Source organism: Capricornis sumatraensis, chromosome 7 (assembly GCF_032405125.1).
Source record: "Capricornis sumatraensis isolate serow.1 chromosome 7, serow.2, whole genome shotgun sequence".
Taxonomy (NCBI): domain Eukaryota; kingdom Metazoa; phylum Chordata; class Mammalia; order Artiodactyla; family Bovidae; genus Capricornis; species Capricornis sumatraensis.
Window position 1 is genome coordinate 118,020,677 of NC_091075.1, and position 13,878 is coordinate 118,034,554.

Sequence of the window (13,878 nt, forward strand, 5' to 3'; positions counted from 1 at the left end):
CTTGCTCCTCTGCTTTAGGATGAATGATTTAACAGGTTCCCAGCTTGAATCTCCCACACTTTGCAACATTTTTACAGTTATACAGCTGCTGTTTTCCTTTGCTGTAGCATTTAATCAATTTTTTTGGTGTATTACAGAGATTCCAATTACTTACTGAAGGTCACACAGCCATGGTGGAAAAGCAAGACTCTTAAATTAAGACTGTGCTTTAAAGACTGCATTCTCATTGCTTCTCCTAAACAGCCCTTCTGTGCAGAGGAAAGGATTCTCCCCTCTATGGACAGTAATGGGCAGAGCACAGACCCCTGGGCTAGGTATCAGTGGTTAGTCCCACTAGTTCCACCGTATAATTTCAACACTTAGGAAGTCCTCACCTATTAAGAAAAAATACCTTCTTAACTTAATGGTTAAATGAGAAAATGTATCTGAAAGCACCTAAGAGAAAAAACAGTAAAACAGGATAGAGGCTCGTCATCATCTCCATGACTCACAAACTCCATACCAAATATTCCCCAAATCCAGCTGAGGAAAATGCAAGGGATGAGAAGAGTGACCGATGCGTGAACTGGGTGAGGACAGCATCACGGGCCACTGCAGAGGGCGTGCTTCCACGGAGACTAGCTCACTCCGACAGCCCTGCAGGAGTCCCTGAGGCCTCGAGATAAGTAAGCGGCCACTCAGAACCTAAACCCGAGACCACCGGTTCCAAACGCCACGCTCACCTACAGCCACCACACAGGAGGTCACAAGGTGGACAATGGCCAAGAGCAGGCAGCACACTGGAGTCTAACCACCCCACCAATGGCCCCACAATAGGCCTCAAAACAATCTAAGTGGGTGAACGGTGGAGAGGAATATAAAATCACTTTCTGCTGGAAGCCAGCACGGGAGATCCCACCCATGACAAGGTCATGCGGAAGAGACCTGATGAGCAAGATGGATCAGGACTTGAGGGACCCCCTGGACCTGCTCGAGCATCTATCCCAAAAACCAGAATCTGTCTGTCTTACTATTTTATATCTTTCACCAACTCTTCTGACATTAACAGGGGGCTATCCCCGATCACCTTTTTCTGGAAAAAGTTAACTTAGGGCTTTAGTTAATAAGTCTCCTGGACATGATAGGAGTGTTTGAATTCAAACCCCTCTGATGGCTTTCTAGCATGCCTGACAGGTTTATCCAGACTCTTGAAGCTACGCATGTGATTGTTTACAGCCTCCCAACCGTGAGAGGCACGGGAAGCCTAAAACATTCTAAAAATATACAGCCTTTGGAAGAGTTAAAAACTATTAGAGTAGTGCTGGTGTAGGATTTCATTGTTGAGCCAATGCTTGCTGCCAAGTTCCCACATCCCTATCCACTGCGCACCTGGGAGTGCATTAGTTAACATAGTTGGAATGTAAGAAAAACAAGTAGTAGCCTTGGAATTAACCACATCAGACCTCTGAGCTAATAAGTTCTTTCTTTGATGTAACCCACTGCACCTTTGCTCCATGAGAATGTAACTCTGTTTGGTACTTTCTGAGGCTGACACAGATTAGAGGTATAAAGAAAAAACACTTCAAGGGAAAAGAAGTTTTTTGGTTGATCAATACATATCAAGGAAAGTCATAAAATGTTAACAGGCCTCCTGGCCAGAAGATAATGTACACAACATAAGACCCTTGTTTATGGGAAAGGCGTGCAGAAAAATCCTGGTTTCGATAAGGGCAAAACTGCTGGCATGTTTGGGCTGACTCTCCATGACCTTGCATCTTTCATTACCCTCTATGTACAACTCAGGGTATAAAAGCTCCTTTTGAAAATAAAGTTACGGGCCTCGCTCACCAAAGCTTGGTCACCCCATGTCATTCTTTCATTTCCTTTCACCAATGCCATCCATCCTGAGGGTATCCCTGGACTCTGCTGAGGCTGGACCCCAGCAACTTTCCATTACTAATTTCACAAAATTCTGCTAAATTCACTAAATTACTAAACTCACAAAATTCATCCAAGCAAACAAAAAAACACTATTTGAAGTAACACCCATTACTTCCAATAGCACCTGAGCAAATATTAGCCAGGATACTCTTAAGTGCTTTCAAGAAGTAACTTCACAAAGGAAACTACAATTCAGATTTCATGAGAGGAATCCAGGAGAAATAACTTCATGTGTTGCTGTTGTTAAGTCGCTAAGTCATGTACAACTCTATGAGACCCCATGGGCTGCAGCATGCCAGGCTCCCCTGTCCTTCACTACCTCCCAGGTATCTCACAAATCAGCAAATAACTACCCCTCCACAGGAGGGTCTCCACCACAGTTACTATACCAATGCACATATTCTGAGATGTTCATGCCCAGAACACATGCAGGAAAAAAAAGAATTCAATTTTATCCTCTGACCATGTCAACCACTTTCTCTATTTTAGTTCCTTCATGATAGTGTTAACCGTCCTTCAATTCCTTTACTATTGTCATTTTTTAGCTATATCTTTCCTGAAGCAATGACTTTCAAAATTTACAGTTTAACTGAAACAAAACATTTTCTCAATTTAATTCCATGAGGGTATGGAACTTTATCTTTCCAGGAAGGAGGAGGAAGGTAGCAAAGCTTGGCAAGGGCTGTAAGTAAGGAAGATTAAAACACCACAAAAACAAGCAAGCAGCTTTTTCAGAATTTAATGGTCAGTAACTAACTGTTTCAATTTGTGAAGTAATTGGTTCTGTGGAAGACAAATGATAAAAGAAAGCTTTGATGGAATAACTCAGCCGAGACTTATAAACCAAGAACAACAAAACTGTTGAGAATGCTAAGATACACATACTCTGTCCACACAGACACTGGAATGTGAGCGCTTCGTCAACTCTGGGACTTCTGAAAACGGTGTCAGCTTTCCCACTTTAGAGTGAGGCAGGAAGTACTTAAAATCACAAGAATCAGTCGCAGTAAAAATCTGCCACAGGTTTACTCTCTGAAAAGTATTAATATTTACATCAGCTGATGGAGACTGAAAACCCTTTATACTATGAAATAATTATAAGCACACAAATACTTAGTGGTCTCAATTTCACAAAAATAAGGATATACTATTAAGTGAAAAAAAGCAAGGTACAGTGCTCACTTCAGCAGCACATATACTGAAACTGGACCGATCCAGAGATTAGCATGGCCTCTGTGCAAGGATGGCACACAAATTCATGAAGTGTTCCACATTTTCAAAAAAAAGCAAGATAACAGAACAGCATATCTAGAGTTCCTCTTGTGGCGGGAGGAAGGATAAGAAAAACACTCATATTTGCTTGTATTTGCAAAAAGAAATATGGGAAGAAATGACTAGAAATTTAAGATGGTGGTGTGTACTTTTAAGGAATGGAGGGATCCGGGCAGATGAAGGATAGAGAAGGCCAGCAGAGTCCTTGTTGTACAAATATACATTTTTAAAGTTAAATTCATACAAAGTTTAAAAATAAAACACCATAAAGCACATAAATAAAATCCTAAGCATCCCTGAAGGTATAAATCAACAGCATACACAGTTATCTTGTGCTTCCAGCAGGGTAATGACATCAAGCATCTGTCCTGAAGTTTTATACTTTGATATATAGTCTGTTGGGCACCTACTGACCTGGGCAGTTCATCTTTCAGTGTCACCTCTGAATGATCATGACTAGGTCAGGGCATCTGGAGAAATATCAATAACCTCAGATACGCCAATGGCACCACCCTTATGGCAGAAAGCGAAGAGGAACTAATAAGCCTGTTGATGAAAGTGAAAGAGACTGAAAAAGTTGGCTTAAAACTCAACATTCAGAAAACTAAGATCATGGCATCTGGTCCCATTACTTTATGGCAAATAGATGGGGACACAACGCAAATAGTAGAGAGTTTATTTTCTTGGGCTCCAAAATCACTGCAGATGGGGACTGCGGCCATGAAAATAAAAGATGCTTGCTCTTTGGAAGAAAAGCTATGACCAAACTAGACAACATTTCCAATGCTCATGTATGGATCTGAGAGTTGGACTATAAAGAAAGCTGAGCGCCGAAGAATTCATGCTTTTGAACTGTGGTGTTGAAGAAGACTCTTGAGAGTCCTTTGGACTGCAAGGAGATCCAACCAGTCCATCCTAAAGGAGATCAGTCCTGGGTGTTCATTGGAAGGACTGATGCTGAAGCTGAAACTCCAATACTTTGGTCACCTGATGTGAAGAACTGACTCATTGGAAAAGACCCTGATGCTGGGGAAGACTGAAGGTGGGAGAAGCGGACAACAGAGGATGAGATGGTTGGATGGCATCACCGACTCGATGAACCTGAGTTTGATTGAACTCCAGGAGTTGGTGATGGACAGGGAAGCCTGGCGTGCTACAGTCCACAGGGTCGCGAAGTGTCAGACACAACTGAGCGGCTGAACTGAACTGATATATACTGTTAAGTATTTTAGCAGGGTGGCCCTATCCTGACTTTCAGGTGATAAAATGTAGGTTCTAAAGAGATTGTCTTATCTCAAGGTAGAAATATTAACCAAACTTTCAAGTGAGTTAAGAAAGTATTCTGTTAATGAGCCCCTCACAGTCAGTCTTCCAAAATGATTCTGTTCACATCAGAAGTATTCATGACTGAATATTTCTTTAAATCAGTACTGGCTCCACTGTGCAGCCACTGCATATTTCCAACTTACCAAAAGCAATGGAGTTCTTGGCCTCTAAGCACAACAGGGCGTTTCATCCCATAAGGAATCAAGGGAATATGAAGTACCTCCCTTCCCAAGTTAGGGAATGACAGGCAAGATTTACTGCTGAAGAACAGGGCACTCAGCACACTGGCCTTGAAGTCCGAAGTTATGAGGGAAATACAGTCGTCTTATCTGTTCCAAAAGCCGACCAGGTCTTCCACACGTCCACAGTCTAAGCATCTCACACTGCGGGCTGGCGCACAGGAGGTGCTTGGTAACAGTGTGAGAGCCTGAAGACCTGCAGGCAGCGCAGCAGGCCTGAGGACCAAGAGCCTTTCTGACGCAACGCTGTCAAGATCTCCATGGTAGCTTAAACCTAACCCCTTCATTTCAGAACTAGGAAACTGAGGCTCAGAAGCAGCAGCAGATGGCCCTGGGCACACTGGGAATCACGGGCAGAGAGCAGCGACTCGGTGTGTCTGAGTCAGGCTGAGGGCAAGCTGGAGGTCCACTGTGCTGCTTGCCGCTAGACCCTGAACTTCTGAAGTCGCTTAGCTTCTCTCTGGACATCAGTTTCATCACCTATAAATGGATGCTGCCATGGAAACCTCAAGGTTTATACAAATCAGAAATGCTACTTAGAGAGTATTTAGCAGTGTCTGCCAGTGGACACACATAAAAGGGCGGCTATGATTACTGGACAAGGCTGGGTCCAAAGTGTCCTGGTCAGGTTTTATGGACATTCCACAACACCAAATTCCTTCTTGCTTGCTTTATTTTTACTGTTGGTGAGAAATAACTGAAAATTTCAGACATCTATGACAACTACAACTGGTTTCAAAAACATATGACAAGACATTTTCTTGTATGTATAGTTTCTCATTGTTATTACCACCATAGGAATTCCCTATGTTAATATCCAAAATACTTCTGAAGGCTTTAGTAATTCCAAATGATATTTGAGGGGGAAAATCATGAAGGTCTTAAACTGAATGAAATGGCCTAATTTTCATTTTCTCATAATATGGAAAAATAGCCAAAACCAATTGAAACAAAGGAAAATTATGCCTCAAACTGCATATATTTTATTAGTCTTTATTTAATCAAAATGTGCCGTTTCAACAAACACAGCACTACTGAGGTAGAGGGGAGATTTCCAACTCTGACAGGCTCCGTCCACATTTGGGCCACAGAAGCTACAGACCCCAGAAATAACTTTTCAAATGCGACTGAAAGTAGAAGGCGAAGGACGTCCTCAGGGAACGCCTACCGAGCTCCTTTTGCTGCTGTTCAGTCACTAGGCCGTGTCCAACTCTGCAACCCCATGGACTGCAGCACGCCAGGCTCCTCCGTCCTTCTCCATCTTCTGGAGTTTGCTCAAACTCATGTCCACTGAGCTGGCAATGCTATCTAACCATCTCATCCTCTGTCGCCCCCTTCTGCTCCTGCCCTCAATCTTTCCCAACATCAGGGTCCTTTCCAGTAAGTCAACTCTTCACATCAAGTGGCCAAAGTATTGGAGCTTCAGCTTCAGCATGAGTCGTTCCAATGAATATTCAGGACTAATTTCCTTTAGGATGGACTGGCTGGATCTCCTTGCAGTCCAAGGGACTCTCAAGAGTCTTCTCCAACCACAGTTCAAAAGCATCAATTCTTTGGCACTCAGCCTTCTTTACTGTCCAACTCTCACACTGATACATGACTACTGACTATACGGACCTTTGTTTGCACAGTGATGAATGCCTCTGCTTTTTACTATGCTGTCTAGGTCTCTCCTATCTTTTTTCCCACAGAGCAAGCGTCTTTTAATTTCATGGCTGCAGTGGTTTTGGAGCCCAGGAAAATAAAATCTGTCACCGCTCCCACTTTTTCCCCAACTATTTGCATGAAGCGATGGACCACATGGCATGATCTTAGTTTTTTGCTCCTACCATGAAGCTAACACAGGCCAGGCACTGTGTTAGCTTCAATCTGGATGCTTGGAGACTCAATGCACAGAACAGATTTCTGCCTTCAGGAAACATGCACTCGCAGAGGGGCCAGGCAGTAAGAGAGCTGCATAAACAACTTACCCAGTGCCATGGGCAGGGGACTGGGAGGCTGGGGGTGGGACGGTCAGTGGCAGCATTAAGAAAGGGCTCCCGAGGTGGCATCAGCGGTGGTGAGAGCGACAGGCACTCCAGTAACAGCTACAGCCAGGCCAGGAGCGAGGAGCAGCTTTGTTTGGGAGTGGGAAAAGGGGATGAAAGTAAATCTGCTTATCATCATTTTCTTTAAGGACTGAGATATTTCAGTTACGTCTTGGTAAATAAGCAAAAAAAGATATTATTAACACTAGGAGGGGCCTTCATAGCCATGTCCAGAACAGAACTCTTAATCGACCCCCAGCCTAGCCGCCCTGCCTAGACTCAAACTCCTGTAACACATTCTCCATAAACACACAATCAAGTCAGGCCCTCCTCCTCCCTGATTCCTATCAGTGACTTCCCACAGTCCCTCAGTAAATCTGAACAGCTGATACCAGCCAGCAGGGACCTTTCCAGCTAGGGCCCAGCAATCTTTTTGCCTCCTTGTCCCAGATAAACTGGCTTCCTTTTTCTGCAAAAACACCCAGCTCCTTCCTGCCTCGGAACCTTTAGACCCTTCTCTGCCCAGAACAAATTTACTTTAGCTACTTTGAGCACCTTACTCCTTATCAGTCAGGTTTCAGGTCAAATTTCACATCCAAGTTTTGAGAAAAGTTTCCCTCACTGCGAGATTTAGAGCAGCCCCTCTTCCCAGCTCTCTCACCTCACCCAGGGTTTCCTTCCCTCTCAAGGCATTCATCTGTACTTTCAGAGTACAGACTCTGGACTTACACTGCTTGAGTGCAAACTCCAGCTCAGCCATGTACTGCTCGGCAGTTGTTCAGTGGCTAAGCTGTGTGCGACTCTTTGCAACCGCATGGACTGACACTAGCACGCCAGGCTTCCCCGTCTTCGCTATCTCCCCAAGTTTGCTCAAACTCACGTCCATTCAGTCGTTGATGCCATCCAACCATCTCATTCTCTGTTGTCCCTTCTCCTGCCCTCAATCTTTCCCAGCATCAGGGTCTTTATGTGACTCGGCTCTTCCCATCAGGTGGCCAAAGGACTGAAGCTTCAGCATCAGTCCTAACAATGAATATTCAGGGTTGATTTGCTTTAGGACTGACTGGTTTGATCTCCTTGTGTCCAAGGGACTCTGAAAAGTATTCTCCAAAGAAGAAAAAAAAGGGGGGGGAGGGTAGTCTTTTCTAGCACCACAATTTGAAGCATCAATTATCGGGGCTCAGTTTTCTTCATAATCCAACTTGCATCCATACATGCCTACCGGAAAAATCATAGCTTTGACTGTACAGACCTTTATCAGCAGAGTGATGACTCTACTTTTTAATACACTGTCTAGATTTGCCATAGCATTTTTTCCAAGGAGCAAGAGTCTTAATTTCATGGCTACAGTCAGCATCTGCAGTGACCTTGGAGCCCAAGAAAATAAAATCCATCACTGATGCCAATTTTTCCCCTTCTATTTGCCATGAAGTGATGGGACTCAATGCCATGATCTTCGTTTTCTTTTCGATTTTAAATTTATTTATTTTTTAAACTGAAGGATAACTGCTTTACAGAATTGTGATGGTTTCTGCCAAACATCAACATGAATCACCCATAGGTATATATATGACCCCTCCCACTTGAACCTCTCTCCCAGCTCCCTCTCCGTCCCAGATCTTAGGTTTTTTGAATGTTGAGTTTTAAGCCAGCTTTTTCATGCTCCTCTTTTACCCTCATCAAGAGGCTCTTTAGCTCCCTTTCGCTTTCTGCCATTAGAGCAGTACCATCTGCCTATCTGAGGTTATTGATATTTCTTCCAGCAATCTTGACTCCAGCTTGTGGTTCATTCAGACCATCATTCCGCCTGACGTATTCTGCATATAACTTAAATAAGCAGGGTAAACTCCTTTCCCAATTTTGAACAAGTTTGTTGTTCCATATCTAGTTCTAACTGCTGCTACTTGAACTGCATACAGGTTTCTCAGGAGGCACGTAAGGTGGTCTGGTATTCCCATCTCTTTAAGAATTTTCCACAGTTTCCTGTGATCCACATAGTCAAATGCTTTAGCATAGTCAATGAAGCAGATATTTTTCTGGAATTCATTGCTTTTTCAATGATCAAAATGGATGTTGGCAATCTCATCTCTGGTTCCTCTGCCTTTTCTAAATTCAGCTTGAACATCTGGAAGGTCTCAGTTCACATACTGTTGAAGCCTGGCTTGAAGGATTTTGAGCATTACTCTGCTAGCGTGTGACCTGAGTACAACTGTGTGGTAGTCTGAAAATCCTTTGGCACCACCTTTCTTTGGAACTGGAATGAAAACCGACCTTTTCCAGTCCTGTGGCCACTGCTAAGTTGTCCAAATTTGCTGGCACACTGAGTGCAGCACGTTTACAGCATCATCTTTTAGGATTTGAAACAGCTCAGCTGGAATTCTATCACGTCCACTAGCTTTGTTCATAGTGACACTTCCTAAGGCCCACTTTTCTTCATATTCCAGGATGTCTGGCTCTAGGTGAGTTATCACACTATATGGTTATCCAGGTCTTTAATACCTTTTCTGAACAGTGCTTGTGTGTATTCTTGCCACCTTTTCTTAATCTCTTCTGCTTCTGTTAGGTTCTTGCCCTTTCTCTCCTTTATTGTGCCCATCCTTGCATGAGATATTGCCTTAGAATCTCCATTTTCTTGAAGAGATCGCTAGGCTTTCCCTTTCTATTCTTTTCGTTGTTCACTTACGAATGCTTTCTTCTCTCTCCTTGCTGTTCTTTGGAACTCTTCCATCTGTTGGGAATATCTTTCCCTTCCTCCTTTGCCTTTTGCTTTTCTTTTCAGCTATCTGTAAGGCCTCCTCAGACAACCACTTTCTCTTCTTGCATTTCTTTTTCTTGGGGATGGTTTTGGCCACCACCTCCTGTACAATGTTACAAACCTCCATCCACAGTTCTTCAGGCACTCTATCAGATCTAACCCCCTGAATCTATTCATCACCTCCACTGTATAATAAGGGATTTGATCTAGGTCATACTTAAGTCTAGTGGTTTTCCCTACTTTCTTCAATTTAAGTCTGAATTTGGCAATAAGGAGTTCATGATCTGAGCCACAGTCAGCTCCCGGTCTTGTTTTTGCTAACTGTATAGAGCTTCTCCATCTCTGACTGCAAAGAATATAATCAAGCTGATTTCAGTATTGACCATCTGGTGATGTCCATGTCTAGAGTGATCTTTTGTGTTGTTGGAGGAAGGTGTTTGCTATGACCAGCGGGTTCTCTTGGCAAAGCTCTGTTAGCCTTTGCCCTGCTTCATTTTGCACTCCAAGGCCAAACTTGCCTATTACTCCACGTATCTCGATTTTCTACTTTTGCATTCTAGTCCCCTCTGATGAAGAAAACACCGTTTTCTGGCATCCGTTCTAGAAGGTCCTGTAGATCTTCACAGAACCAGTCACCTTCAGCTCCTTCAGCATTAGTGGTTGCGGCATAGACTTGGATTGTTGCTGAATGGTTGGAATGGTTTAGATGTCGAATGATTTGGAATCAGTGAACTAAAATGGATGGGAATGGGTGAATTTAATTCAGATGACCATTACATCTACTACTGCGGGCAAGAATTCCTTAGAAAAAATGGAGTAGCCCTCATAGTCAACAAGAGTCTGAAATGTGGTACTTGGATGCAGTCTCAAACACGACAGAATGATCTGTTAGTTTCCAAGGCAAACACGCTGTAAGCTTAGGTAAATTTGTAAATTTCCTTGATCTCACCTTCCACATCTGAACTAAGGAGGCTAACAAACGTACCCCCTCATAACGTGTGCAAAATATCTAGCATGAATGTCTGACCAACTAACTACATACTAACACACTAAGTGTCAGTTCTTAGTGCTCCCTTCAGAAATTCACTGTCTCCCCGATTAGAATGCAGCCTCTCCAGAGAAGAGGAGACTTACCTCTCTCACTCACTACCGTCTGCACAAGGCTGACACCTAGGAGGCCCTCGATAAACATACACTGAGGAGCAAATACACACTCAGGTCTCACATTCTGGACTGGCAATGCTAATCTAAGTCTGAATTCCAGAGGCATCTGACTGTAAGAAAAGTCATCACTTTGCCCCATTCAATCGAAACTGACGTATGACCAAGAGACTCTGGGGATACAAGCAGTTAACCAAACAAACTCCAAATCTCAGTCCACCACTCACAAGGAAGTTCCAGGCTGCAAACCAAGAATCTGTGTGTCAAGCTGGGTTTTATGTTTCAAGTTACCTGGGTATTATGTTTCTAAGAATTACGTCAATTCCCAAAGTTGGTAGACAAAACTAAAGCTGTATCTGTCTCTAGCTGACTGATTTTGGAGACTCAAGCAAGGATAACTCCCAAGGTCCAGAATTAAGAAAAGGAGAATTCTAGACTCATGGTACTAGAGGCCCAGAAAGACTGCAGAGACCCAGCCAAGCAAGTCAGGAAGCATATGCTGACCAGACATACGTGAGCATAGACAATTCTCTACAGACCTCATACAGAAGTCACTCTGCAACCCAGTGAAACGCATGAGGAAGGACTAACAACATGAGCCTAAGATGAGAACGTTTTCACCTTGAACCAACGCTCAGCCAAGCAATACTGTCACTTCAACCAGAATGCGACCCAGTTTTGAAATGATCAAGTAGACTGTTCTTTCCCAAGTATGTTATACTGCGGGTCTAGGAAAACCTAGGCACCTTGGCCTTGCAGCCTGACCTTCTGGGGTTAATAAAGGAGAAAAACGGTCCATTTAGTCAACTGTTCAATCCAAAGCCTCAAATGAATAATCATGCTTCATTTACTTAGAGGAGGCAATTCTCCTCAGGGCCCAAAAGTGTGACAACACCTCAAAATGATTTCCACACAACAGTTCAGAACATTCTGAAAACCTACAGCATGGTTTTGAGTGAACATCAACATTTTAGGATTCACTGAACTAAAATGGACCAGATTGAGTGAATTTAACTCAGATGACCAGTCTATCTACTACTGTGGGCAAGAATACCTTAAAAGAAATGGAGTAGCCCTCACAGTCAACAAGAGAGTCCAAAATGTAGTACTCGGGTGCAAAATCAAAAACAAGAGAATGATCTCTGTTCATTTCCAGGGCAAACCATTCACTATCACAGTAATCCAAGCCTATGCCCCAACCAGCTGAAGAAGCTGAAGTTGAACGGCTCTATGACGATCTACAAGACCTTCTAGAACTAACACCAAAAAAAGATGCCCTTTCCATCACAGGGGACTGGAATGTAAAAGCAGGAAGTCAAGAGATACCTGGAGTAACAAGTTTGGTCTTGGGAGAACAAAATAAAGCGAGGCAAAGGCTAACAGAGCTTTGCCAAGAGAACCCACTGGTCCCAGCAAACACATTCCTACAACACCACAAGAGATCACTCTACACATGGACATCACCAGGAATCAGCTTGATTATACTCTTTGCCGCCAAAGATGGAGAAGCTCTATACAGGCAGCAAAAACAAGACCTGGAAGTTGACTAGCTCAGATCACAAACTCCTCATTGCCAAATTCAGACGTAAATTGAAGAAAGTGGGGGAAACCACTAGACCATTCAGGTGTGACCTAAATCAAATTCCTTAATGATTATACAATGGAAATGACAAACAAATATAAGGGATAGAGTTCCTGAAGAACTATGGACGGAGGTTTGTGACATTGTGCAGAAGGCAATGATCAAAACCATCCCCAAGAAAAAGAAATACAGAAAGGGAAAATGGTTGTCTGAGGAGGCCTTACAAAGAGCTGAGAAAAGAAGAGAAGCTAAAAGCAAAGGAGAAAAGGAAAGATATACCCATTTGAATGCAGAGTTCCAAAGAATAGCAAGGAAATATAAGAAAGCCTTCCTCAGTGATCAATGCAAAGAAATAGAGGAAAACAACAGAATGGGAAAGACTAGAGATCTCTTCAAGAAAATTAGAGACACCAGGGGAACACTTTGTACCAAGATGGGCTCGATAAAGAACAGGAACAGTGTGGACCTAACCGAGCAGAAGATATAAGAACAGGTGGCAAGAATATAAAGAACTGTACAAAAAAGACCTTCATGACCCAGATAACCACGATGGTATGATTACTCCCCTAGAGCCAAACATCCTGGAATTCCAAGTAAAGTGGGCCTTAGGAAGCATCACTATGAACAAAGCTAGTGGAGGTGACGGAATTCCAGCTGAGCTACTTTCATTCTAAAAGATGATGCTGTTAAAGTGATGCACTCAATATGCCAGCAAATTTGAAAACTCAGCAGTGGCCACAGGACTGGAAAAGGTCAGTTTTCATTCCTATCCCAAAGAAAAGCAATGCCAAAGAATGTTCAAACTACTGCACAACTGCACTTATCTCACACGCTAGCAAAGCAATGCCCAACATTTTCCAAAACAGGCTTCAACAGTAGGTGAACCAAGAACTTCCAGATGTTCAAGCTGGATTTAGAAAAGGCAGAGGAACCAGCAATCAAATTGCCAACATCCAACGGATCATAGAATAAGCAAGAGAATTTCAGAAAAAACATGTACTTCTGCTTCACTGGCTATGCTAAAGCCTTTGACTAGGTGGATCACAATAAACTGTAGAAAATTCTTAAAGAGATGGGAATATCAGACCACCTTACCTGCCTCCTGAGAAGAATCTGTATTCAGGTCAAAAATCAACAGTTAGAACCAGACAAGGAACAATGGACTGCTTCCAAATTGGGAAAAGAATACATCGATGGTATATACTGTCACCCTGCTTATTTAACTTCTATGCAGAGTATATCATGTGAAATACCACGCTGGATGAAGTACAAGCTGGAATCAAGATTGCTGGGATAATATCAATAATCTCAGATATGCAGATAACACCACCATTATGGTAGAAAGCAAAGAGGAACTAAAGAGCCTCTTGATGAAAGTGAAAAAGGAGAGTGAAAAAGCTGGCTTAAAATTCAACATTCAGAAAACTAAGATCGTGGCATCTGGTCCCATCGTTTCATGGCAAATAGATGGGGAAACAGTGGAAACACAAGAGGTTTTATTTTCTTTGACTCCAAAATCAGTGCAGGTGGTGATCACAGTCATGAAATTAAAAGATGCTTGCTCCTTGGAAAAAAGCTATGACCAACCTAGACAGC

General features: G+C 43.0%; 1 protein-coding gene and 1 non-coding gene across 7 annotated transcripts in view; one reads left to right on the forward strand and one right to left on the reverse strand.

The window, feature by feature from the left end:
* The window catches only part of ADD1 (adducin 1), an 88,014-nt gene that overhangs the window by 49,629 nt on the left and 24,507 nt on the right, over window positions 1–13,878 (reverse strand). The gene's annotated exons all lie outside the window — the stretch shown is intronic.
* On the forward strand, window positions 3,095–3,198 carry LOC138082509 (U6 spliceosomal RNA). Its single transcript, XR_011145136.1, has one exon. It is a non-coding gene; the product is annotated as a U6 spliceosomal RNA (small nuclear RNA).